Raw genomic sequence first — 25,162 nt, 5'->3', positions numbered from 1 at the left:
GGGGATGTTCCCCACTGGGCCAGGAGCAGTTTGGGGCAGCAGTGCCAGGAATGGGCTGGAGCCGGCCACTGCGGCCACCCCAGCACTACCCCAAGCCCACCCCCGCTGTCCCAGGGCCACCATTCCCCCACGCTCCCCAGTTCCTCCAGAGACTGGAGATCCCAGTTACCCACTGGGAACTGGTGGGACAGTCACCCGCTGTCCTCCCACCTCACCATATCCCCTGATGCCGGGGTCCTGGCACCCCAGGAAGCGCCGTCAGTCCAGCCTCAGCTTCCTCGTGAGACTGGACTGGGAACAGGGACAATTCTGCTCTGCCACGTGCCGGGTCTGGGGCTGGGCTCAGCTCTGGGATGTCCCCCAGGGAAAGCTCTGGAAGGGAAGGGGCAGCAGGAGATGGGGGATCTGGCTGTGGGGGCTGCAGGAGGATGGATGGTGTTGGAGTGGGGGTTGTCCCCTGTACCGTTTTGGCCAAATTTAGAAATATATCCTCTGAGAGAAGACACAACCACCCCTCCCCCACCAGGTTCGCAAAAAAAATAAATTTTCCTCCAAGGAAAGTGAAGAAGATAAAACTATTTATTTAACAAACACACGGGAAAGGAAAATGAGGTGAAATGGTAAAATCTTTTGCTGTGGAGGAAAAACCTGGGAAAGCGTTCGAGTCCTCCCTTTGGTCTCCTCGGAGCTGAGGCTTGGCCCAGGGCCAGGCCCTCTGTGCCCGATGAAAAGTCCTCCCGATGTGCTCTGAGGTTGAAAGCAGTCCAGTAGCAAAAGGAGAAAATCCAGAATTCTAGAGAAGGAAAAGCAAAGTCCAACTCTCAGTCTCTCTCCGGAGAACCAGAAACTGAAAACAACTGGCCAAAAGCTGACTGGAACACAGCAAGCCCGGCTGCTTCCTCGCTCCCCTGCCGCGGCTGGGGAAAAAAACCTGCTATCTTTATGTGACCTTGAACAAGCTGCAAACTGCTTTGAGAAAGTTTTGCTCAGTTTTTTCTTCTCCCTCTCAGGCTCAGTTTAGAGGCATAGAAAGGCACAGGAATTAATTTCTGGGCATAGGCAGCGATATGGGATACACATCATAACGTCACCCCAAGACATTCCACCCTTTATCCCATATTGTTGGCTCAATGCCCGAACTAAGGTATTCTAATTCTACACACACATTAATACATATATATATATATACGCACAGCTATATACGAACAGTGACAGTGATAATCAGCAAGCAGGGGTATACAAGCATTTCACACTACAGGTGGTTTTCACACAACAATCAGATCTCCCTGTGGTACACAACACGTTGTTCCATCTTTCTGCATTACCCACCATGTGCAACCAGGTCCCTGAGCAAAGACAACCCCACGGATGGGTTTGTCTGCACTCGAGGCAGAATTTATCCACACAGTCTTTCCTAACAGACCTCTGACATGCACTACTGGGACCTTATCTCCATCTGTTGTATGCAGGGATTCAGATTGGGCTGGACCAGCTCTATTGGTGGAACCTCGGGTGTTAACTAACCAGGTGGCCTTCGCTAGATGCTGTTCCCAATTTTTGAAAGTTCCCCCACCCAGTGCCTTCAAAGTGGTTTTCAACAATCCATTGCACCGTTCCACTTTGCCTGCAGCTGGTGCATGGTAAGGGATGTGGTACACCCACTCAATGCCATGTTCTCTAGCCCAGGTGTTTATAAGGCTGTTCTTGAAATGAGTCCCATTGTCAGATTCAATTCTTTCAGGGGTACCATGCCTCCAAAGGACTTGCTTTTCGAGGCCCAGGATGGTGTTCCGGGCTGTAGCATGAGGCACAGGGTAGGTCTCCAGCCATCCTGTGGTGGCTTCTACCATTGTGAGCACATGGCGCTTGCCTTGGCGGGTTTGAGGCAGTGTGATGTAATCAGTCTGCCAGGCCTCTCCATACTTGTATTTGGACCATTGCCCACCATACCACAGGGGCTTCACCCGCTTGGCCTGCTTGATCACAGCGCATGTCTCACAATCATGGATGACCTGGGAGATACTGTCCATGGTTAGATCCACCCCTCGATCTCGTGCCCACTTATAGGTGGCATCTCTGCCCTGATGGCCTGAGGAATCATGGGCCCATCAAGCTAGGAACAACTCTCCCTTGTGTTTCCAGTCTAAGTCTACCTGTGACACTTCTATCTTTGCAGCCTGATCTACCTGCTTGTTGTTTTGGCGTTCTTCATTAGCCCTACTCTTGGGGACATGGGCATCTACATGGCGGACTTTCACAACCAGCTTTCTTACTCGAGCAGCAATGTTTTTCCACTCTTCAGCAGCCCAGATTGGTTTTCCCCTACGCTGCCAATTAGCTTTGTCCCACTTTTCTAACCATCCCCACAGAGCATTGGCTACCATCCATGAATCAGTGTAGAGGTAGAGCTTTGGCCACTTCTCTCTTTCAGCAATGTCCGGGGCCAGTTGAACAGCTTTGGGTTCAGCGAGTTGGCTTGATCCACCTTCTCCTTCAGTAGCTTCGGCAACCCATCATGTGGGACTCCATACGGCTGCTTTCCACTTTCGTTTCATCCCTACGATGCGACAAGAACCGTCGGTGAAAAGAGCGTAGTGTGTGTCTTCTGATGGCAGTTGGTTGTACGGTGGAGCTTCTTCAGCACGTGTCACTTCTTCTTCTTCATCAGCGAGACCAAAGTTTTCACCTTCTGGCCAGTTTGTTATAATTTCCAAAATCCCAGGGCGATTCAGTTTTCCGATACAGGCGCGCTGTGTGATGAGAGCAATCCATTTGCTCCATGTGGCATTGGTGGCGTGGTGGGTAGAGGGAACCTCTGCTTTGAACATCCACGCCAGCACTGGTAGTCGGGGTGCCAGGAGGAGTTGTGCCTCAGTTCCAATTACCTCTGAGGCGGCTTTGATTCCTTCATAGGCTGCCAAGATTTCCTTCTCTGTTGGAGTGTAGTTGGCTTCAGACCCTCTGTAGCTTCGGCTCTAAAATCCCAGTGGTCGACCTCGAGTCTCACCAGACACCTTCTGCCAAAGGCTCCAGGACAGGCCATGGCTCCCGGCTGCAGAGTAGAGCATGTTCTTCACTTCGGGTCCTGTCCTAACTGGGCCAAGGGCTACGGCGTGAGCGATTTCCTGCTTGATCTGGGCAAAGGCTTGCTGTTGTTCAGGGCCCCAATGGAAATCGTTCTTCTTGCGGGTAACCAGGTAAAGAGGACTCACAATCTGGCTGTACTCAGGAATGTGCATCCTCCAAAAGCCTATGGCACCTAGGAAAGCTTGTGTTTCCTTCTTGTTGGTTGGTGGAGACATCACAGTGATCTTATTGATGACCTCAGTGGGAATCTGACGCCGTCCATCTTGCCACTTCACTCCCAGAAACTGGATCTCTCGGGCAGGTCCCTTGACTTTGCTCTTCTTGATGGTGAAACCAGCTTCCAGGAGAATCCGGATAACTTTCTCTCCTTTCTCAAACACTTCTGTTGCGGTGTTCCCCCACACAATGATGTCATCAATGTACTGCAAATGTTCTGGAGCCTCACCCTTTTCTAGTGCAGTCTGGATCAGTCCATGGCAGATGGTGGGACTGTGCTTCCACCCCTGGGGCAGTCGGTTCCAGGTGTACTGCACACCCCTCCAGGTGAAGGCAAATTGAGGCCTGCACTCTGCTGCCAAGGGAATGGAGAAAAATGCATTGGCAATGTCAATAGTAGCATACCACTTCGCTGCTTTGGACTCCAGCTCATACTGGAGCTCCAACATGTCGGGCACAGCAGCGCTCAGCAGTGGAGTCACTTCATTCAAAGCACAATAGTCCACAGTCAATCTCCATTCTCCTTCAGATTTGCGCACAGGCCAAATGGGACTATTGAAGGGTGAGTGGGTCTTGCTGACCACCCCTTGGCTCTCCAGCTCACGGATCATCTTGTGGATGGGAATCACAGCATCTCGAGTTGTCTGGTACTGTCGGCGATGCACTGTCGAGGTAGCAATTGGCACTCTTTGTTCTTCCACCTTCAGAAGGCCGACTGCAGACGGGTTCTCTGATAGCCCAGGCAAAGTGTTCAATTGCTTGATGCCTTCGTCTCCACAGCAGCTATTCCAAAAGCCCACTTGAGTCCCTTTGGGTCTCTAAAATACCCGTTCCGGAGGAAGTCTATGCCCAAAATGCACGGGGCCTCTGGGCCAGTCACAATGAGATGCTTCTTCCACTCAGTTCCAGTCAGGCTCACCTCAGCTTCCACCAAGGTCAAATTTTGTGATCCACCTGTTACACCAGAAATAGAAACAGATTCTACCCCCAATGCTGCGATGGAATTATTGTACACTGCGCACCAGTGTCAACCAAGGCATCATATTTTTGTGGTTCTGATGTACCAGACCAACGAATCCACACAGTCCAAAAACCACGGTTTTTCCTGACCTCTACCTGGCTAGAGGCAGGGCCCCTCTATGCCTGGTTATCCTTCTTTCCCTGGGCCTGCATCTTAGAGGTTCCTTCATGGGAATTGGACATGTCATCCTCTTTTCCATCATTTCCGGCAGTTTGGCTACAGGCAACTGGGGCTACTTCCTTTTTGGTAGATCCTCCTTTCTGAGACTTGCACTCCTTCAATTCACGCACTCGTGCTGCCAAAGCAGAAGTGGGTTGTCCACCCCACTTCCTCATGTTTTCCCCACTGTCACACAGGAAATCCCACAGCTCACTTCGTGGGATGTGCCTTCTCTCTGGGGAACGTCCGCGGAGAAGGCACTCTTTAATCTCCTGGTGATTCTTCTCCATCTTATCTTCCAATTTCTGCATACGTGTTTCCACAGCTGCGATTCTTGCATGTGTTGGGCCATGCACAGAGTCTGCATATGCTCGGAGCTTCACTGCCATATCCTTCACAGTCTCATTCGCACCGTAGTCCGGTTTCATTATTGCTAAAGCAGAAGCGTATTCTGGTGGCCCAAGTTGTATGAGTTTTTGCCACATGTATGGAATAACTCTGGCCCGGTCTGGACTCCTCAATCCTGGGTCATTTGCAAAGACAACCTCTACCACCCCTAGTTCTCTGAGGCGTTGGATCCCTTGCTCTATGGTCTTCCACGGGGTTTGCTGCATGTAGAGATCATCTCCACACATATATCTTTCAATCACGCCTGTCAAAACTCGTCTCCAGACACTGGTAGAGTCAGCCCCCCTTTTCATCGCTTGGTCAATCACTGGATCATGTGACAGGGATCCCAAATGCCTCACTTCAGCACCGTCCAGCATCACATCATCACCTGCCGCATTCCAAATACGGACCATCCAACTTATTATGGATTCATCGGACCATCAGGTGTAATCCTTTCTTAGGCTGTGAAGGTCTTTTATGGACATGGACTCAGTAATGGTTTCTGTGCCTGAGTCAGTTGGTGGTTTTGAGGTTCCTTCCCCTGCATCTTTTGAGGTTCCTTCCCCTGCATCATCATCATCTTTCACTGGGCGATCAGTTTTGGTTGTGTGCTTTTTCCTTGTAACAGGAGCCACTGTCAGTGGCTTAGACTCTCCATCTGGCTTGGGCTTGCTGTCTGGTTTATCTGCAGCCTGAGTGACTGGGGTGTCTGCAGGCTTTGCTGATTGATCTTCCTGCCTCTCTACCCTTACCGGCTGCAGTGTGCGATAGGCATATGCCAAAACCCAACATATTGCAAGGAGCTTGTTCACATTAGAATTGTCATTGTATTTCTCTTTCAGATATTTCCCCACCTCAGCTGGTTTCTGAACTTGTTCAGGGGAAAAATTGTAAACCATTGGGTCAGAGAATTTCTTCAGGATTTGGCCTATATCCTCCCATTCCCCACACCACTCAGGATGCTCCACCTCTGGGTCAGGTGTCTCGGCAGTCGCCCGGGAAATCTGAGCTCTTATTCTAGACAAGCTGCGAGACATACAGAGCACATAGAGGAAGTTTACCAGATTAAATACCAGGAGGGTGGTCTCTTTAACATCCAGGGGAAACTGAACACTCTCAAAAGAAAACCTATCAAATTTAAAGGGAAGGGAAATCCCGTCTCCTCCTCCTCTAACAATCTGGGTGCAGTTACTAATAAATTCCCAAAACAGGCTACTGAAGCTAGGACTGGGGTTAGGAGGGAGAAACCATTTATCATACACACTTTGAACAGCTGCCTGTACCTCTGTCAACTTCTTATAAATCATTATCACCGAGCACAGCAAACTAGAAATCCGAATTCGTGTCCCTGCTCTGCAAAAATTCCTTATCAAGGATAAGATCGGACCAAGTTGTGGATAGGCAAATAAGCCTAGGGACCAGAAAGGCACTAGTACCTTAAACAAGCCTACGGACCAGAACTACATGAATATATCAAGCCAGAGAAATGTTATGAACTCAACCAACATGATGACAATTTTATTCCAGCACAGAATAAGTAAATTCAAACCAAAATGTAATTAGCACAGGTTTTTCACTTTCCATCGAGCCACACAGTTGGGCACCACTAAATTTGTACCGGTTTGGCCAAATTTAGAAATATATCCTCTGAGAGAAGGCACAACCACCCCTCCCCCACCAGGTTCGGGAAAAAAATAAATTTTCCTCCAAGGAAAGTGAAGAAGATAAAACTATTTATTTAACAAACACACGGGAAAGGAAAATGAGGTGAAATGGTAAAATCTTTTGCTGCGGAGGAAAAACCTGGGAAAGCGTTCGAGTCCTCCCTTTGGTCTCCTCGGAGCTGAGGCTTGGCCCAGGGCCAGGCCCTCTGTGCCCGATGAAAAGTCCTCCCGATGTGCTCTGAGGTTGAAAGCAGTCCAGTAGCAAAAGGAGAAAATCCGGAATTCTAGAGAAGAAAAAGCAAAGTCCAACTCTCAGTCTCTCTCTCTGGAGGACCAGAAACTGAAAACAACTGGCCAAAAGCTGACTGGAACACAGCAAGCCCGGCTGCTTCCTCGCTCCCCTGCCGCGGCTGCGGAAAAAAACCTGCTATCTTTATGTGACCTTGAACAAGCTGCAAACTGCTTTGAGAAAGTTTTGCTCAGTTTTTTCTTCTCCCTCTCAGGCTCAGTTTAGAGGCATAGAAAGGCACAGGAATTAATTTCTGGGCATAGGCAGCGATATGGGATACACATCATAACGTCACCCCAAGACATCCCTACAGGGTCCCCAGCTGCCTTTGGCTCCCTGTCCCCACAGGTCCTTTGCCCCTGCAGGTGCCTGGGCCCTTCCAGAGGCAGCTGCCCCGTGCAGGAAGCTGGAGGGATGCCGGGCAAGGGGGCTGGATGCGTGCCACAGGTGGGATGGACTCTGTGCTAGGGTCGGGCTTGTGGCCAGGGCTGGGGGCTGTGCCAAGTCGGGCTTTGGCCTGGGGGCTGTCGGGGAGGGTGCAGGGAGGAGTCCCGGCAGGGATAAAGCTGCTCCTGGCCCACTTCAGCCTCAGCAAGCGCTGCCCAGTGTGAGAGGAAAATGAAGGTGGCTGTGCTCAGTGTGGCCCTGCTCTTCTCCATCCTGCTGTGCCCCCCAGCCGATGCTGCAGATTGTTGGGATCAAGAAAAGAACTGTGCAAGCAATAGGCCTGGAAGCTAAAGATCTGTGTGTGAGAAAACTCTCCATGGGAAAGTCCCTGTGTGAAAAATAACAAGCAGGGCTGGCAGCAAAGAGGCAGTTTTGAAACAGTACCGTTGTCCTGATAAGCTCTGCTATCCGGGAGTGAACGAGGGAGATGAACACTGAATTCGTTAAATCATAAGATGACTATGGAAGCTTGCCAATGGAAGTCCAATTATGTAGAAGTAGAAATGTGTTTTGATAAGCTTTAAGCAATTAGGAGTTAACAAGCTGGTATACTATATAAGTGCCTTTGGGTTGCTAATAAACCGAGTCTTGCTTTTATCAACCATATTGGCTGGCCTGCTTCTCTCTCCCCCCGCCAGGGGACCGGGCTTCTCGTCTTGTTACGCTTCTAACAGCAGATGGTAAATTCAATTAAATTATTGGCATTAACAATGGGAAATGGGGGTGATAAATGCACCCAAACTCCTGCCCCTGCCTCCTTTATGCATCACGAGGGCAGAGAAGGATTTAAATACTCTCTGTTTTATTATTGTTTGTTTTAACGATTTAGTTCCTTTTAAAATAGATAATTCCATTCCCCCAAAAATGTTGTGTGTTGAATTCGGGGGAGGGAAAATATGGTGGGGGCACCTGGAGATTGACCCCACAGAAAGGATCTGGAGCAGTTCCGGAGCCCATGGAAAGCTCCTGGAGCAGTTCCTGGAAGAAGGGCCCCAGAGAAAGGGCATCCTCTCCCCGAGGAGGAGCCAGTGGCAGGAACAAACCACCCATTCCCAAACACGGACACAGAGCTCTGCTGAAGGGGTTTATTGATCATTCCAGGGAAATTCCCAGGGCTCCCAGGGGATGGGGGGCTCCTCCAGGGGTGACGATCTCCTCATGCCGCTGGAGGAGGACAGGACACAGGTGTCAGCACCAGTTCCAATCCTAAAAGCCAGAGCCCAAAACGTGACCCCCCCGTGTCCAGCGGGACAGGAGAGGGGCCCTGTCCCACCCCCGTCTGGCAGGAGAAGGGAATTGGGGCCCTGCATGGAGCCAGGACAGGACTTGGCTCCTCACATCCATGTGGCCCTCAGACCCCTTAGACCTGGGATGCCCCAAACCCTCCCAGAGCCCCTCCCAGCCCCCCACACTGACCCTGGGGGTCCCCAGAGCCCCCCGAGCACAAGGAAGGCCTTGGGGACAGCTCTGTCCAGTGCCCTCAGGACACAGATCAGGGACAGCCCCTTCCCCCTCCCTCTGCTGGCCCCAAGCTCTGCCCACCCCAGAGGGCTCTGGGGTCTCCCTGAAACCCCCCAGAAGCCTTTGAGGGGCTGGAGACCCCCCGAGATTTCTCACCCGAGCATCGCAAAGGGCAGCCAGGTGATACTGCCCCGCATCATCCATTGGGGGAGTTGGGAATAAATGCAGGGAGAGGGGGCAGCTGGGAGATACTGGGGTGTACTGGGGGATACTGGGACACACTGGGGTGTACTGGGGCCCACTGGGATGGCCCCGAGAGTCGTGGGCATGGCAGGGGAGGGTCTGGGCCCGGCAGAACTCGGGGTCCTCACCTCAGACCTCTTCACTTGACAAACTTTCACTCGACGAACTTTCACTGGTCCCTGTGCAGAGATCGTGGGACGTCAGTGGGGTGTCCCCGGTCCCAGGAAGGGATGGGAGGGTTGGGGTGAAGGGGGGGCCCTCAGTGATGGTGAATTGAGGGGAACTGGGGACCCCAAGGGACTGGGTGGGGGTGCTGAAGGGCCGGGGCTGAGGGGAGGGGGGGAAGAAGGAAGGAGGAGGAAGAGGTGGAGGAGGGAATTCTATGGGGGGGACTTGGGCTGAATCTTGGGGTGGGTGGGGGCAGGAGAAAGGGGGGCAGGGGAGAAAAATCAAAGGGATTGGGAGGGGCTTTGGGAGTGGGGGGACAAGGAAGGGGATTTGGGGACATTCCACACATGGGCAATAGGAAAGGGAGAGGCCTGGGGGGAAAGAGGGCAGGAAATGGACTGGGAATATTGCACTGTGGGGGTTACTGGGGTGCACTGGGATAACTGGGAATACAATGGGGGCCCTCTCTGGGAAGAATTGGGGTGTGCTCAGGGGTGGACTGGGATTAATGGGAATACAGTGAGAGGCTTCTGGGCAGCACTGGGGTGGATTGGGGTGGCCTGGAGGGCCGTAGCCATGAGAGGGGGGGTCTGAGCCCAGAATTCCCAGTACCCCCCTGGCCATCCAGGTCTCTCCCAACTATGGCTTCCCCCCAGCAGAGAGACCGTGACACATCACCGGGGTGTCCCCACTCCCAGTAAGGGATGTGGTGACCAAACTGGGGCCCATTCCCACCCTGGGCATCCCCCCCTGCCCCAAACCCAGAACTAACCACGACGATGGAACCACCCCTTGTGTCCGAGTCTATCATGGCCTGGGGAAGGAGAGGAAAGGGATGGTCGGGATGGGACCTTGTGCAGCCCAGGGAGGGACACAGGTGTCCCCAGCCTCCCTGCCAGCCCATGGGTCCCTCCCCAGCCCAAGAAGGAAAATCCCAGAGGGGAAGCCCAGAGAATTCAAGCCAAGGGGTCTCCTGCTCACCATCAGGAGGGGGTCCTCCACCGGAGCCGGGGCCATGGCGACAACGAACACCCCCCAGCAAAGACCAGTGGCAATCTCTCCCAAAGTGAGCGTCTGCTGGGGAGCACAGCAGGATGGAGAAGAGCAGGGCCACACTGAGCACAGCCACCTTCATCTTCCTCTTGCACTGGGCAGCGCTGGCTGAGGCTGCAGCGGGCCAGGAGCAGCTTTATCCCTGCCGGGACTCCTCCCTGCACCCTCCCCGACAGCCCCCAGGCCAAAGCCCGACTTGGCACAGCCCCCAGCCCTGGCCACAAGCCCAGCCCTGGCACAGAGTCCATCCCACCTGTGGCACGCATCCAGCCCCCTTGCCCGGCATCCCTCCAGCTTCCTGCACGGGGCAGCTGCCTCTGGAAGGGCCCAGGCACCTGCAGGGGCAAAGGACCTGGGGGGGCAGGGAGCCAAAGGCAGCTGGGGATCCCCAGTGGGGACAACCCCCACTCCCACATAATCCATCCTCCTGCAGCCCCCACAGCCAGATCCCCCATCTCCTGCTGCCCCTTCCCTCCCAGAGCTTTCCTGTTGGGAAATAGAATTATTGGGATCAACAAAAGAACTGTGCAAGCAATAGGCCTGGAAGTTTTAGGCTTGTGTGTGAGAAAAACTTCCCATGGGAAAGTCCCTGTATGAAGAAAACAAGCAGGCCGAGAAAGAGCGAGGGAGTGGAAAACTTGCAGCTGTGCTATCCGGGAGTGAACAAGGGAGATGGGAACAGAATACTTTTGATCATAACAAGACTGTGGAAACTTGCCAATATAAGTCCAATTATTATAGAAATAGAAATGTGTCTTGATAAGCGTTAAGCCACTTCGGAGCTAACAAGCTGGTATACTATATAAGTACCTTTGGACTGCTAATAAACGGAGTTCGTTTATCAACCATATTGGTTTGGACAGTGTTTCTCTCTCCCCCTGCTGGGATCCGGGCCGCTCGTCCCGCAGAGCTTCTAACAGAGCTTTCCCTGGGGGACATCCCAGAGCTGAGCCCAGTCCCAGACCCGGCACGTGGCAGAGCAGAATTGTCCCTGTTCCCAGTCCAGTCTCATGAGGAAACTGAGGCTGGACTGTCCGCGCTTCCTGGGGTGCCAGGAGCCCGGCATCGGGGATATGGCGAGGTGGGAGGACAGCGGGTGACTGACCCACCAATTGCCAGTGGGTAACTGGGATCTCCAGTCTCTGGAGGCACTGGGGAGCGCGGGGGAATGGTGGTCCTGGGACAGCAGGGCTGGGCTTGGGGCAGTGCTGGGGTGGCCGCAGTGCCCGGCTCCAGCTCATTCCTGGCACTGCTGCCCCAAACTGCTCCTGGCCCAGTGCGGAACATCCCCTGCCAGACCCCCTGTCACACCCACGGCCACCGTGTCCCCCCGCATCCCCTGGATCCCGCTCTGCTGCGCTGTCCCACACGGGGGTGCCAGGGGCTGTGTCCCAGCAGGGCTCTGGCTCCAGACTGGGCTGGCACGGGGACACAGCTCCTGCAGTGCCCGGCCACCAGCCATGGCCCTGTCCTGCCCTCAGCCCAGCACTGGCCCTGAGCTGGGGCTGGCCTTCCCAGCCGAGGGTCCCTCGCTCCCGTCCCCGCTCAGAGGCCCCTGTCAGGGTGAGCCCCGAGGACACAGAGCAGGGACAGTCCCTGCCCGGGGCTCCCGGGAGCTGCCGGGGCCTCCATTCTCCACTGACACCCGTGACATTTGCAGGAGATGTTCCCTCCTCACGGGACACTGACCACACAGAAGGGACCTGTTGTGGGGCACCTGGGAAAACCCTGCAGGCACCTGCCCTGACTCTTTGCGCTGCATTTGCCTCGCGAGCCGCCAGTGACCTGGAAGACTTTCCTGCTGCCCCTTTGTGCTTTGTGCCTCCTTTGTTGGAGAACTGGGGGGACATTAACCCAGGAGGGGCCCAGGGAAGGTGAAGCCGCTCGGAGGGGGGGAAAATTCCAGTCCCTGGACACCGAAGTGGCCATTCCGGACCATCGCAGCCGTGGGTCCATGGGCCCGGCACAGCCGAGCTCCCGTTTGCGGGTCGGCAGCTCCTCGGAACAGGGAAATGTCCCCAGCTTGGTGTTTGACAGAGAGAGGGACGAGAGCCGTCACCGGGACGGCGGGGGCAGAGGTCTGAGGTGCAGCTGATGCCCCCTGGGTGCCCCCCTTCCCCTCCATGAGCAGGGCTGGCAGCACCTGGGGAAATCCCTCTCGTGCCTGCACTCCCTTCCCTGGGATTTTTCCCACTCTCACGTTCCAAATCCATTTGGGGCCTGGCCCTTCTCAGGGAGGAGTCGTGGGGGTTCCCAGAGAGAAAGAGGAGGAGGAAAGGGGCTCGTTTGTCCCCACTTTTCGGTCTCACTTCCAGCAGAGCCCCCCAATTGCCGGGGGCTGCGGGCTGGGATAGAGAGGACTCGGCAGGGGGTGGTCCCTGTCCTGTTGTACTGGTTTTGACTGGGAGAACCGGCTGAGGAATGGTCGCTGGCCTTGCCTGCACTCAGCACAGAATCTGGGAATCCTGGAATGGTTTGTGTGGGAAAAGGGACCTTACAGAACGTCCCATTGCACCCCTGCCATGGGCAGGGCAGCTCCCAGCTGGGTGTCTCCCGTTCTTCCCACGTTTATGTCTCGCTTCCTTGTTTCCCAGTGCCCTCCAGTTCCCAGAAGCCCTCAGCAGCTGCATGTCCAGAGAAGGGCATGGATCCGGGCAAGGGCCTGGAGCATGAATCCGGGATTTTGCCAGATCTTCCTTGAAGGGATTCCTGTCCTTCCCACTGGGCAGGAGCTGCCTCCAGAGGCTGGGAACTGCAGCCCCATTCCCAGTCCTGCTGTCCATGCCCTGATCCCCACCCCAGAATCCCCAGCTGGGCTCCGTATGCCCCAATTCCTGACTCTTGGCCCCAGAACCCCCCAGGAGCGGGACGTGGGGGTGCTGATGGGTGACAAACAGGACACAGCCCAGCCTGGAAATTCCCGAGCTCTGGCTTCATCCCGAGCACTGTGGACAGGTGGGGGGATTGTGCCCCTCTGCCCCGCTCAGGTCAGACCTCACCTGTCTCCAGCTCTGCGATCCCAGCAAAGAAGGATGTGGAGCTGCTGCGGCGAGTCCATCCATCTCCATCCATGGAGATGCTCCAAGGGCTGAATCCCCTCTGGAGCCAGGCGGGGAGAGCTGGGAATGTCCAGCCTGGAGAAAGGCAGGCTCTGGGGAGACCTTGGGACACCTTGGAGTGTCTAAAGGGGTTGTGGGAGAGATGGAGAGGGACTTTGGATAAGGGCCTGGAGGGACAGGAGACCAGGGAATATACTCCCATTTCCAAAGGGCAGGGTTAGATGGGCTACTGGGAAGGAATTCCTCCCAGTGAGGGTTGCCCAGATAGGCTGTGGCTGCCCCTGGATCCCTGGAAGGTCAGGTTGGACCAGGCTTGGAGCAACCTGGCACAGTGGGAGCTGTCCCTGCCCATGGCAGGGGTGCAATGGGACGTTCTGTAAGGTCCCTTTTCCCACACAAACCATTCCAGGATTCCCAGATTCTGTGCTGAGTGCAGGCAAGGCCAGCGACTGTTCCCCAGCCAGTTCTCCCAGTCAAAACCAGTACAACAGGACAGGGACCACCCCCTGCCGAGTCCTCTCTATCCCAGCCCGCAGCCCCCGGCAATTGGGGGGCTCTGCTGGAAGTGAGACCGAAAAGTGGGGACAAACGAGCCCCTTTCCTCCTCCTCTTTCTCTCTGGGAACCCCCACAACCCCTCCCTGAGAAGGGCCAGGCCCCAAATGGATTTGGAACGTGAGAGTGGGAAAAATCCCCGGGAAGGGAGTGCAGGCACGAGAGGGATTTCCCCAGGTGCTGCCAGCCCCGCTGGCGGAGGGAAAGGGGGGCACCCAGGGGCATCAGCTGCACCTCAGACCTCTGCCCCCGCCGTCCCGGTGACGGCTCTCGTCCCTCTCTCTGTCAAACACCAAGCTGGGGACATTTCCCTGTTCCGAGGAGCTGCCGACCCGCAAACGGGAGCTCGGCTGTGCCGGGCCCATGGACCCACGGCTGCGATGGTCCGGAATGGCCACTTCGGTGTCCAGGGACTGGAATTTTCCCCCCCTCCGAGCGGCTTCACCTTCCCTGGGCCCCTCCTGGGTTAATGTCCCCCCAGTTCTCCAACAAAGGAGGCACAAAGCACAAAGGGGCAGCAGGAAAGTCTTCCAGGTCACTGGCGGCTCGCGAGGCAAATGCAGCGCAAAGAGTCAGGGCAGGTGCCTGCAGGGTTTTCCCAGGTGCCCCACAACAGGTCCCTTCTGTGTGGTCAGTGTCCCGTGAGGAGGGAACATCTCCTGCAAATGTCACGGGTGTCAGTGGAGAATGGAGGCCCCGGCAGCTCCCGGGAGCCCCAGGCAGGGACTGTCCCTGCTCTGTGTCCTCGGGGCTCACCCTGACAGGGGCCTCTGAGCGGGGACGGGAGCGAGGGACCCTCGGCTGGGAAGGCCAGCCCCAGCTCAGGGCCAGTGCTGGGCTGAGGGCAGGACAGGGCCATGGCTGGTGGCCGGGCACTGCGGGAGCTGTGTCCCAGTGCCAGCCCAGTCTGGAGCCAGAGCCCTGCTGGGACACAGCCCCTGGCACCCCCGTGTGGGACAGCGCAGCAGAGCGGGATCCAGGGGATGCGGGGGGACATGGTGGCCGTGGGTGTGACAGGGGGTCTGGCAGGGGATGTTCCGCACTGGGCCAGGAGCAGTTTGGGGCAGCAGTGCCAGGAATGGGCTGGAGCCGGGCACTGCGGCCACCCCAGCACTGCCCCAAGCCCAGCCCTGCTGTCCCAGGACCACCATTCCCCCACGCTCCCCAGTTCCTCCAGAGACTGGAGATCCCAGTTACCCACTGGGAACTGGTGGGACAGTCACCCGCTGTCCTCCCACCTCGCCATATCCCCTGATGCCAGGGTCCTGGCACCCCAGGAAGCGCGGACAGTCCAGCCTCAGTTTCCTCATGAGACTGGACTGGGAACAGGGACAATTCTGCTCTGCCACGTGCCGGGTCTGGGGCTGGGCTCAGCTCTGGGATGTCCCCCAGGGAAAGCTCTGGGAGGGAAGGGGCAGCGGGAGATGGGGGATCTGGCTGTGGGGGCTGCAGGAGGATGGATTATGTGGGAGTGGGGGTTGTCCCCACAGGGTCCCCAGCTGCCTTTGGCTCCCTGCCCCTCCAGGGCCTTGGCCCTTGCAGGTGCCTGGGCCCTCCCAGCGGCAGCTGCCCCGTGCAGGAAGCTGGAGGGATGCCGGGCAAGGGGGCTGGATGCGTGCCACAGGTGGGATGGACTCTGTGCCAGGGCCGGGCTTGCGGCCAGGGCTGGGGGATGTGCCAAGTCGGGCTTTGGCCTGGGGGCTGTCGGGGAGGGTGCAGGGAGGAGTCCCGGCAGGGATAAAGCTGCTCCTGGCCCGCTGCAGACTCAGCCAGCGCTGCCCAGTGTGAGAGGAAGATGAAGGTGGCTGTGCTCAGTGTGGCCCTGCTCTTCTCCATCCTGCTGTGCTCCCCAGCAGACGCTCACTTTGGGAGAGATTGCCACTGGTCTTTGCTGGGGGGTGTTCATTGTCGCCATGGCCCCGGCTCCGGTGGAGGACCCCCTCCTGATGGTGAGCAGGAGACCCCTTGGCTTGAATTCTCTGGGCTTCCCCTCTGGGATTTTCCTTCTTGGGCTGGGGAGGGACCCATGGGCTGGCAGGGAGGCTGGGGACACCTGTGTCCCTCCCTGGGCTGCACAAGGTCCCATCCCGACCATCCCTTTCCTCTCCTTCCCCAGGCCATGATAGACTCGGACACAAGGGGTGGTTCCATCGTCGTGGTTAGTTCTGGGTTTGGGGCAGGGGGGGATGCCCAGGGTGGGAATGGGCCCCAGTTTGGTCACCACATCCCTTACTGGGAGTGGGGACACCCCGGTGATGTGTCACGGTCTCTCTGCTGGGGGGAAGCCATAGTTGGGAGAGACCTGGATGGCCAGGGGGGTACTGGGAATTCTGGGCTCAGACCCCCCCTCTCATGGCTACGGCCCTCCAGGCCACCCCAATCCACCCCAGTGCTGCCCAGAAGCCTCTCACTGTATTCCCATTAATCCCAGTCCACCCCTGAGTGCACTCCAATTCTTCCCAGAGAGGGCCCCCATTGTATTCCCAGTTATCCCAGTGCACCCCAGTAACCCCCACAGTGCAACATTCCCAATCCGTTTCCTGCCCTCTTTCCCCCCAGGCCTCTCCCTTTCCTATTGCCCGTGTGTGGGATGTCCCCAGATCCCCTTCCTTGTCCCCCCACTCCCAAAGCCCCTCCCAATCCCTTTGATTTCTCTCCCCTGCCCCCCTTTCTCCTGCCCCCACCCACCCCAAGATTCAGCCCAAGTCCCCCCCATAGAATTCCCTCCTCCACCTCTTCCTCCTCCTTCCTTCTTCCCCCCCTCCCCTCAGCCCCGGCCCTTCAGCACCCCCACCCAGTCCCTTGGGGGCCCCAGTTCCCCTCAATTCACCATCACTGAGGGCCCCCCCTTCACCCCAACCCTCCCATCCCTTCCTGGGACCGGGGACACCCCGCTGACGTCCCACGATCTCTGCACAGGGACCAGTGAAAGTTCGTCGAGTGAAAGTTTGTCAAGTGAAGAGGTCTGAGGTGAGGACCCCGAGTTCTGCCGGGCCCAGACCCTCCCCTGCCACGCCCACGACTCTCGCGGCCATCCCAGTGGGCCCCAGTACACCCCAGTGTGCCCCAGTATCCCCCAGTACACCCCGGTATCTCCCAGCTGCCCCCTGTCCCTGCATTTATTCCCAACTCCCCCAATGGATGATGCGGGGCAGCATCACCTGGCTGCCCTTTGCGATGCTCGGGTGAGAAATCTCGGGGGGTCTCCAGCCCCTCAAAGGCTTCTGGGGGGTTTCAGGGAGACCCCGGAGCTCTCTGGGGTGGGCAGAGCTTGGGGCCAGCAGAGGGAGGGGGAAGGGGCTGTCCCTGATCTGTGTCCTGAGGGCACTGGACAGAGCTGTCCCCAAGGCCTTCCTTGTGCTCGGGGGGCTCTGGGGACCCCCAGGGTCAGTGTGGGGGGCTGGGAGGGGCTCTGGGAGGGTTTGGGGCATCCCGGGCCTAAGGGGTCTGGGGGCCACATGGATGTGAGGAGCCAAGTCCTGTCCTGGCTCCATGCAGGGCCCCAATTCCCTTCTCCTGCCAGACGGGGGTGGGACAGGGCCCCTCTCCTGTCCCGGTGGACACAGGGGGGTCACGTTTTGGGCTCTGGCTTTTAGGATTGGAACTGGTGCTGACACCCGTGTCCTGTCCTCCTCCAGCGGCATGAGGAGATCGTCACCCCTGGAGGACCCCCCCATCCCCTGGGAGCCCTGGGAATTTCCCTGGAATGATCAATAAACCCCTTCAGCAGAGCTCTGTGTCCGTGTTTGGGAATGGGTGGTTTGTTCCTGCCTGGCTCCTCCTCGGGGAGAGGATGCCCTTTCTCTGGGGCCCTTCTTCCAGGAACTGCTCCAGGAGCTTTCCATGGGCTCGGGAACTGCTCCAGATCCTTCCCATGGGGTCAACACCTCAGGAACTGCTCCAGGAGCTTTCCATGGGCTCGGGAACCGCTCCAGGTCCTTTCCATGGGGTCAACACCTCAGGAACTGCTCCAGGAGCTTTCCATGGGCTCGGGAACCGCTCCAGGTCCTTTCCATGTGGTCAACACCTCAGGAACTGCTCCAGGTCCTTCCACAGAGTCAGGAACCGCTCCAGGTCTTTCCATGGGGTCAGGAACTGCTCCAGGTCCTCTCCATGGGGTCAGGAACTGCTCCAGGAGCTTCCCATGGGGTCAGGAAGTGCTCCAGGTCCTTTCCATGGGGTCAGGAACTGCTCCAGATCCTTTCCATGGGGTCAGGAACTGCTCTAGGTCTTGTCCATGGGGTCAGGAACTGCTCCAGGTCCTCCCATCGGGTCAGGAACTGCTCCAGGTCCTTTCCATGGGGTCAGGAACGGCTCCAGGTCCTTTCCATGGGATCAGGAACAGCTCCAGGTCCTTTCCATGGGATCAGGAACTGCTCCAGGTCCTTTCCATGGGGTCAGGAACTGCTCCAGACCCTTCCCTGGGGTCAGGAACGGCTCCAGGTCCTTTCCATGGGGTCAATCCCTCACTCCCTCCTCCATTTCTTCCCCTCTCCCCCATTTAGGATCTCTTAGGGACACCTCCTCTTGATCACCCGAATTCAAAATACAACATTTAGGGGGGGGTGGGGGGGCTGGAATTACACATTTCTACAGGAATTAATTAAAAGAAAGAAATAATAACAAAAAGGCTCATTAACACCGCAATTAAATCCTTCTCCGCCCTCTCGACGCAGAAATGAGGCCGGAAGAGGAATTTGGGGTGGATTTCTCACCCCTTTTTTCCTGCCATTCACGCCAAAATTTGCAGCAAATTTACTGAATTCCTCCCTTTTTATTGTGCAAAAATCACCAAATGGCCTCGTTTTCCATGGAAATCCGCAGTTCCAAATACGGAGTTGCAGGGAAGAGCCAAAATGATTAAATGGGCAAATTCCACACAACGACAGCGGGGCGGCGGCTTCCTGAATAAATTAACGTGGAATAAATTAGGGTGGAATAAATTAGCACTGAATTAAATTAACAAAAAAGGACTTTTTACGTGCTCTTTTCTTGCGATAAATGAAGTTCTTTTTACGAGCCAGAGAGGCAGAAAAAGCGGGAAATAATTTCTGGAGGCGAGAAAGTTCCAATTTCCGGCGCAGCGCCACTTTTGGGGGTTTCAGGCCCATTTCAGGGGGTACCTCCGGCCCAGCTCCAGCTCCAGTTTTGTCATTTTCAGCACCTTTGGGGAAAAAAAAAAAATAAACAAAAAATGACTCCGGGGGGTTCCCACAGGATTTTTCCTCAATTATGGATTTTTGGGCTAATTCCAGGAGGGTTTGGGACCTTCTGTTGTGCTACTGCGGATTTTACATCATTTATTTCTATTCCTTTACGTGGAAATATCATGTAAAATATATCATGTAAAAAATATTATATCATGTAATATATATTATATCATGTAAAAATATTATATCACGTAAAATATATTATATACCATCAGGTAATATAGAAAAGAGCACTTAATGTCACATTATGTGGATTTTGCAGATATTAATGTATCTTATAAATAACATTTGATAAATGATATATAAAATGTATTGATATAATTTTATATATATATATTTAATAAATATATGTGAATCTGTAAATCCCAATTGCAATTCCAATGCTATAATACAATTTTAATACAATTTGTATATATTGATGTACTATTTATCACATTATATATTTTATATCTATTTTATAGCTATTTTATAGCTATTTTATATCTGTTTTATATCTATTAAGGTCCTTTTACATTTTTACATAATATATATATATCTCATCATAAATATTATATAAATAAACATATTTCAAATATATAAAATTATATAATATATATGTGTCTATATAAAGCTAAATATTGCATATTGGTTTATGTATTAACGCATAATAATATACATAAATTATGCATTTCATATTTGTATCTATTAATATATATTTTATGCATCCTTCTCTACAATCTAGACATATTTTATACATATTAGAGATCAGACTATATAACATCTATTAAATGTATAAATATACAACATATATTTGATGAGCGCATATAAGATATAATCGTGTATTCATATAATAAAAATATTTTATATGTTTCTATATGCATATTTAATATGCATATTTAATATATCAGGAATATTGTGCATATTAAATGTATAATATATAATATATAATATATAATATATAATATATAATATATATATAATGTATATTATATAATGTTTATATATTATATTATATTATATTATATTATATTATATTATATTATATATTATTATATATTGTTTCTTATATATTAATTATATATTATATATTATATATTATATATATAAATAAATATAAAAGTATATATATAAAAATATGCATTTATATATTATATAATATTATATGGATATAAATATATATTATATATTATATATTATATTATATTATATTATATTATATTATATTATATTATATTATATATTATATTATATATTCTATATGATATATTGTATATTATATATAATATATTTTATATTATATATTATAAATATTATATGTTATATATTATATATTATATATCATATAATATATTATACATAGAAATATATATAATATCTATCATATCTATTATATCTATTATATTATATTATATTTTATTTTATTTTATTTTATTTTATTTTAGTATATTTTAGTATATTTTAGTATATATTATATATGTTATACATTACATATTACATATTACATATTACATATTACATATTACATATTACATATTACATATTATCTATGATATAATACGTATTATCTATGATATAAGAGGTATCTGCGGTGACGCGATACCTTTATTGTACTTTTATAGACGTTCTCTGTCCCCCACTGGTCCATCCCCACCTTCCCCACCCCTATTCCCAGTTGGTTTGCCCCAGCCCCAAGCCCCCCCACGGTGCTCCCCACATGGTCGTTCCCCTCCCCTCGTTCTGGCTCTTTCCCTCTCAATGACCCAAACCCCTCCTGCTGTTCCCGAAGGTTCCGTGTCCATCACCCGGACCCCCCCAATTTACCCTTTTATGGCCCCCATCAATCCCCCGAGACCCCACCCCTTGGTTACCTCCCCTTTTGGGAATGACCTAAACCTCGACGCCCCATTGGGGGATGTGATCCCTTTCCCCCTTTGGGAATCCCCTAAACCTCGACGCCCCATTGGGGGATGTGATCCCTTTCCCCCTTTGGGAATCCCCTAAACCTCGATGCCCCATTGGGGGATGTGATCCCTTTCCCCCTTTGGGAATCCCCTAAACCTCGACGCCCCATAGGGGGATGTGATCCCTTTCCCCCTCCCCCTTTGGGAATCCCCTAAACCTCGACGCCCCATTGGGGGATGTGATCCCTTTCCCCCTTTGGGAATCCCCTAAACCTCGATGCCCCATTGGGGGATGTGATACCTTTCCCCCTTTGGGAATCCCCTAAACCTCGATGCCCCATAGGGGGATGTGATCCCTTTCCCCCTTTGGGAATCCCCTAAACCTCGATGCCCCATAGGGGGATGTGATCCCTTTCCTCCTCCCCCTTTGGGAATCCCCTAAACCTCGATGCCCCATAGGGGAATGTGATCCCTTTCCCCCTTTGGGAATCCCCTAAACCTCGATGCCCCATAGGGGGATGTGATCCCTTTCCCCCTCCCCCTTTGGGAATCCCCTAAACCTCGACGCCCCATAGGGGGATGTGATCCCTTTCCCCCTTTGGGAATCCCCTAAACCTCGACGCCCCATAGGGGGATGTGATCCCTTTCCCCCTCTCCCTTTGGGAATCCCCTAAACCTCGATGCCCCATTGGGGGATGTGATCCCTTTCCTCCTCCCCCTTTGGGAATCCCCTAAACCTCGACGCCCCATAGGGGGATGTGATCCCTTTCCCCCTCCCCCTTTGGGAATCCCCTAAACCTCGACGCCCCATTGGGGGATGTGATCCCTTTCCCCCTTTTGGGAATCCCCTAAACCTCGACGCCCCATTGGGGGATGTGATCCCTTTCCTCCTCCCCCTTTGGGAATCCCCTAAACCTCGATGCCCCATACGGGGATGTGATCCCTTTCCTCCTCCCCCTTTGGGAATCCCCTAAACCTCGATGCTCCATAGGGGGATGTGATCCCTTTCCCCCTCCCCCTTTGGGAATCCCCTAAACCTCGACGCCCCATAGGGGGATGTGATCCCTTTCCCCCTCCCCCTTTGGGAATCCCCTAAACCTCGATGCCCCATTGGGGGATGTGATCCCTTTCCCCCTTTGGGAATCCCCTAAACCTCGATGCCCATTGGGGGATGTGATCCCTTTCCCCCTTTGGGAATCCCCTAAACCTCGATGCCCCATAGGGGGATGTGATCCCTTTCCCCCTCCCCCTTTGGGAATCCCCTAAACCTCGACGCCCCATAGGGGGATGTGATCCCTTTCCCCCTCCCCCTTTGGGAATCCCCTAAACCTCGACGCCCCATTGGGGGATGTGATCCCTTTCCCCCTTTTGGGAATCCCCTAAACCTCGACGCCCCATTGGGGGATGTGATCCCTTTCCTCCTCCCCCTTTGGGAATCCCCTAAACCTCGATGCCCCATACGGGGATGTGATCCCTTTCCTCCTCCCCCTTTGGGAATCCCCTAAACCTCGATGCCCCATAGGGGGATGTGATCCCTTTCCCCCTCCCCCTTTGGGAATCCCCTAAACCTCGATGCCCCATTGGGGGATGTGATCCCTTTCCCCCTTTGGGAATCCCCTAAACCTCGATGCCCATTGGGGGATGTGATCCCTTTCCCCCTTTGGGAATCCCCTAAACCTCGATGCCCCATAGGGGGATGTGATCCCTTTCCCCCTCCCCCTTTGGGAATCCCCTAAACCTCGACGCCCCATAGGGGGATGTGATCCCTTTCCCCCTCCCCCTTTGGGAATCCCCTAAACCTCGACGCCCCATAGGGGGATGTGATCCCTTTCCCCCTCCCCCTTTGGGAATCCCCTAAACCTCGATGCCCCATTGGGGGATGTGATCCCTTTCCCCCTTTGGGAATCCCCTAAACCTCGATGCCCATTGGGGGATGTGATCCCTTTCCCCCTTTGGGAATCCCCTAAACCTCGACGCCCCATAGGGGGATGTGATCCCTTTCCCCCTCTCCCTTTGGGAATCCCCTAAACCTCGATGCCCCATAGGGGGATGTGATCCCTTTCCCCCTCCCCCTTTGGGAATCCCCTAAACCTCGATGCCCCATTGGGGGATGTGATCCCTTTCCCCCTTTGGGAATCCCCTAAATCTCAATGCTCCAAAGGGGGATGTGATCCCTTTCCCCCTTTGGGAATCCCCTAAACCTCGACGCCCCATTGGGGGATGTGATCCCTTTCCCCCTTTGGGAATCCCCTAAACCTCGATGCTCCAAAGGGGGATGTGATCCCTTTCCCCCTCCCCCTTTGGGAATCCCCTAAACCTCGACGCCCCATTGGGGGATGTGATCCCTTTCCCCCTCCCCTTGGGGCTACTGGCCCAAGGAAATGTCTCTGCTCGCCCACATCCCTCCCGAAGGATTTCTCTTGGTCCCCAGTTCAGCCATCCCCATGTAACACCGCCCTTTCTAAGGGGTTCCCCGGAGCTGTTCTGGGCTTGTCCCCTGCGGGTTGCCCCCAGTAAACTCGGACTAGCCCCTGTGGGAGCCTCCTGGCCGCTTTCGATCCTCGCCCGGACTGCCGCTGCGCCGGGAGCTTCAGCTCCCCTGGGCAGGGCCGAGCTCCTGAGGAGCAGCGTTAAAGCCGAGAGCCTCCGGCTGCCCCCCGCTCCTGCCGCGCCCCGCAGAGGCCGGCCTGGGCCGTGGCGGTCGTTGCGGCATCCCATAATGACCCCCCTCAACCCCTATAGGGCCCCCCCAAACCCTATAGGAACCCCCCCCCATAGGGTCCCCCCATCCCCTATAGGGTCCCCCCGTTCCCTATAGGGTCCCCCTATCCCCTATAGGGTCCCCCCAACCCCTATAGGGCCGCCCCATCCCCTATAGGGTCCCCCAACCCCTATAGGGACCCCCCCCACTCCCATAGGGACCCCCCATCCCCTATAGGGTCCCCTCAACCCCTATAGGGCCCCCCAACTCCTATAGGGACCCCCCCCACCCCCATAGGGACCCCCCACCCCTACAGGGCCCCCCCCACCCCACAATTCCAGCCGGGAATTCTGTTTTTTTTTAATTTTATTTTTTATTGGGATTTTTCCCCCAAAAACCCCAAGAGGGGGGGAGGGGCCCCGAATCAGGCCCAGAAAAGGGGAACCCAAAATTCCATCGAAACCCAAAAACCCGGAATTCCGCCCCTTCCCAAAATTCCCCCAAATCCTGAATTCCGGCCCCTCCCAAAATTCCCCAAAATCCGGAATTCCAGCCCCTCCCAAAATTCCCCAAACCCGGGAATTCAGGGACCCCAAATCCTTCGGTTTTCACCCCAAAATCAACGCTGGGAGCCTCGAGGTTCCCCCGGAGCCGTTCCCAGTTCTCCCAGTTTGGGATCAGGACTGGGATCCCCCTCCAGTGGGAGAACTGGGAGGGCAACTGGGAGAACTGGGAGGGACTGGGAGGGACTGGGAGAACTGGGAGGGACTGGGATGGACTGGGAAGGACTGGGAGAACTCGGAAGGACTGGGAGGGACTGGGATGGACTGGGAGAACTCAGAAGGACTGGGAGGGACTGGGAGAACTGGGAGGGACTGGGATGGACTGGGAGGGACCTGGGATGGACTGGGAGAACTGGGAGGGACTGGGATGGACTGGGATGGACTGGGAGAACTGGGAGGGACTGGGATGGACTGGGAGGGACCTGGGAGGGACTGGGATGGACTGGGAGGGACCAGGAGGGAACTGGGAGAACTGGGAGGGAACTGGGAGGCTCTTCATCCTCCCAGTCCACCCCATTAAAACCAGACCTTCCTCCCAGTATAACCAGTTAAATCCCAGTATAACCAGTTAAACCCAGTTAAATCCCATCTGCTTCCCAGTTCACCCAGTTAAATCCCGCCTGTCTCCCAGTATAACCAGTTAAAATCCCCCATTCCTCCCAGTACATCACACAACCCTCCCCCAGTCCCCTCCCAGTTCCCCCCAGTCCCTCCCAGTCCATCCCAGTCTCCCCCAGTTCCCTCCCAGCTCATCCCAGTTCCCTCCCAGTTCCCCCAGTCCCTCCCAGTCTCCCCCAGTCCCTCCCAGTTCCCCCCAGTTCCTCCCAGTCTCCCCAGTCTCTCCCATTTTGTCCCAGTTCCCCACAGTTCCCTCCCAGTCCATCCCAGTTCCCCCCAGTCCCTCCCAGTCCATCCCAGTTCACCCCAGTTCCCCCCAGTCCCCTCCCAGTTCCTCCCAGTTCCCCCCAGACCACTCCCAGTCCCTCCCAGTCTCTCC

General features: G+C 54.2%; 2 long non-coding RNA genes across 3 annotated transcripts; one reads left to right on the top strand and one right to left on the bottom strand.

The window, feature by feature from the left end:
• Window positions 1-8,388: 8,388 nt before the first annotated feature.
• Window positions 8,389-10,300, bottom strand: LOC138100837 (uncharacterized). 2 transcript variants are annotated; one of them, XR_011146918.1, is made up of 4 exons: window positions 10,127-10,300; window positions 9,918-9,959; window positions 9,106-9,156; window positions 8,389-8,437 (listed from the first exon to the last, which is right to left on the bottom strand). It is a non-coding gene; the product is annotated as an uncharacterized lncRNA (long non-coding RNA). The 2 variants fall into 2 exon arrangements; XR_011146917.1 differs by having other exon boundaries at window positions 8,410-8,479.
• A 5,294-nt stretch (window positions 10,301-15,594) lies between these two features.
• LOC138100838 (uncharacterized) lies at window positions 15,595-17,535 on the top strand. The gene is made up of 4 exons (XR_011146919.1): window positions 15,595-15,760; window positions 15,928-15,969; window positions 16,731-16,781; window positions 17,408-17,535. It is a non-coding gene; the product is annotated as an uncharacterized lncRNA (long non-coding RNA).
• Window positions 17,536-25,162: the final 7,627 nt, after the last annotated feature.

The sequence above is a fragment of the Aphelocoma coerulescens genome, unplaced genomic scaffold, assembly GCF_041296385.1.
Source record: "Aphelocoma coerulescens isolate FSJ_1873_10779 unplaced genomic scaffold, UR_Acoe_1.0 HiC_scaffold_146, whole genome shotgun sequence".
NCBI lineage: Eukaryota > Metazoa > Chordata > Aves > Passeriformes > Corvidae > Aphelocoma > Aphelocoma coerulescens.
Note: the sequence above shows the minus strand (reverse complement) of the source record. Positions and strands in the feature narration are given on the sequence as shown.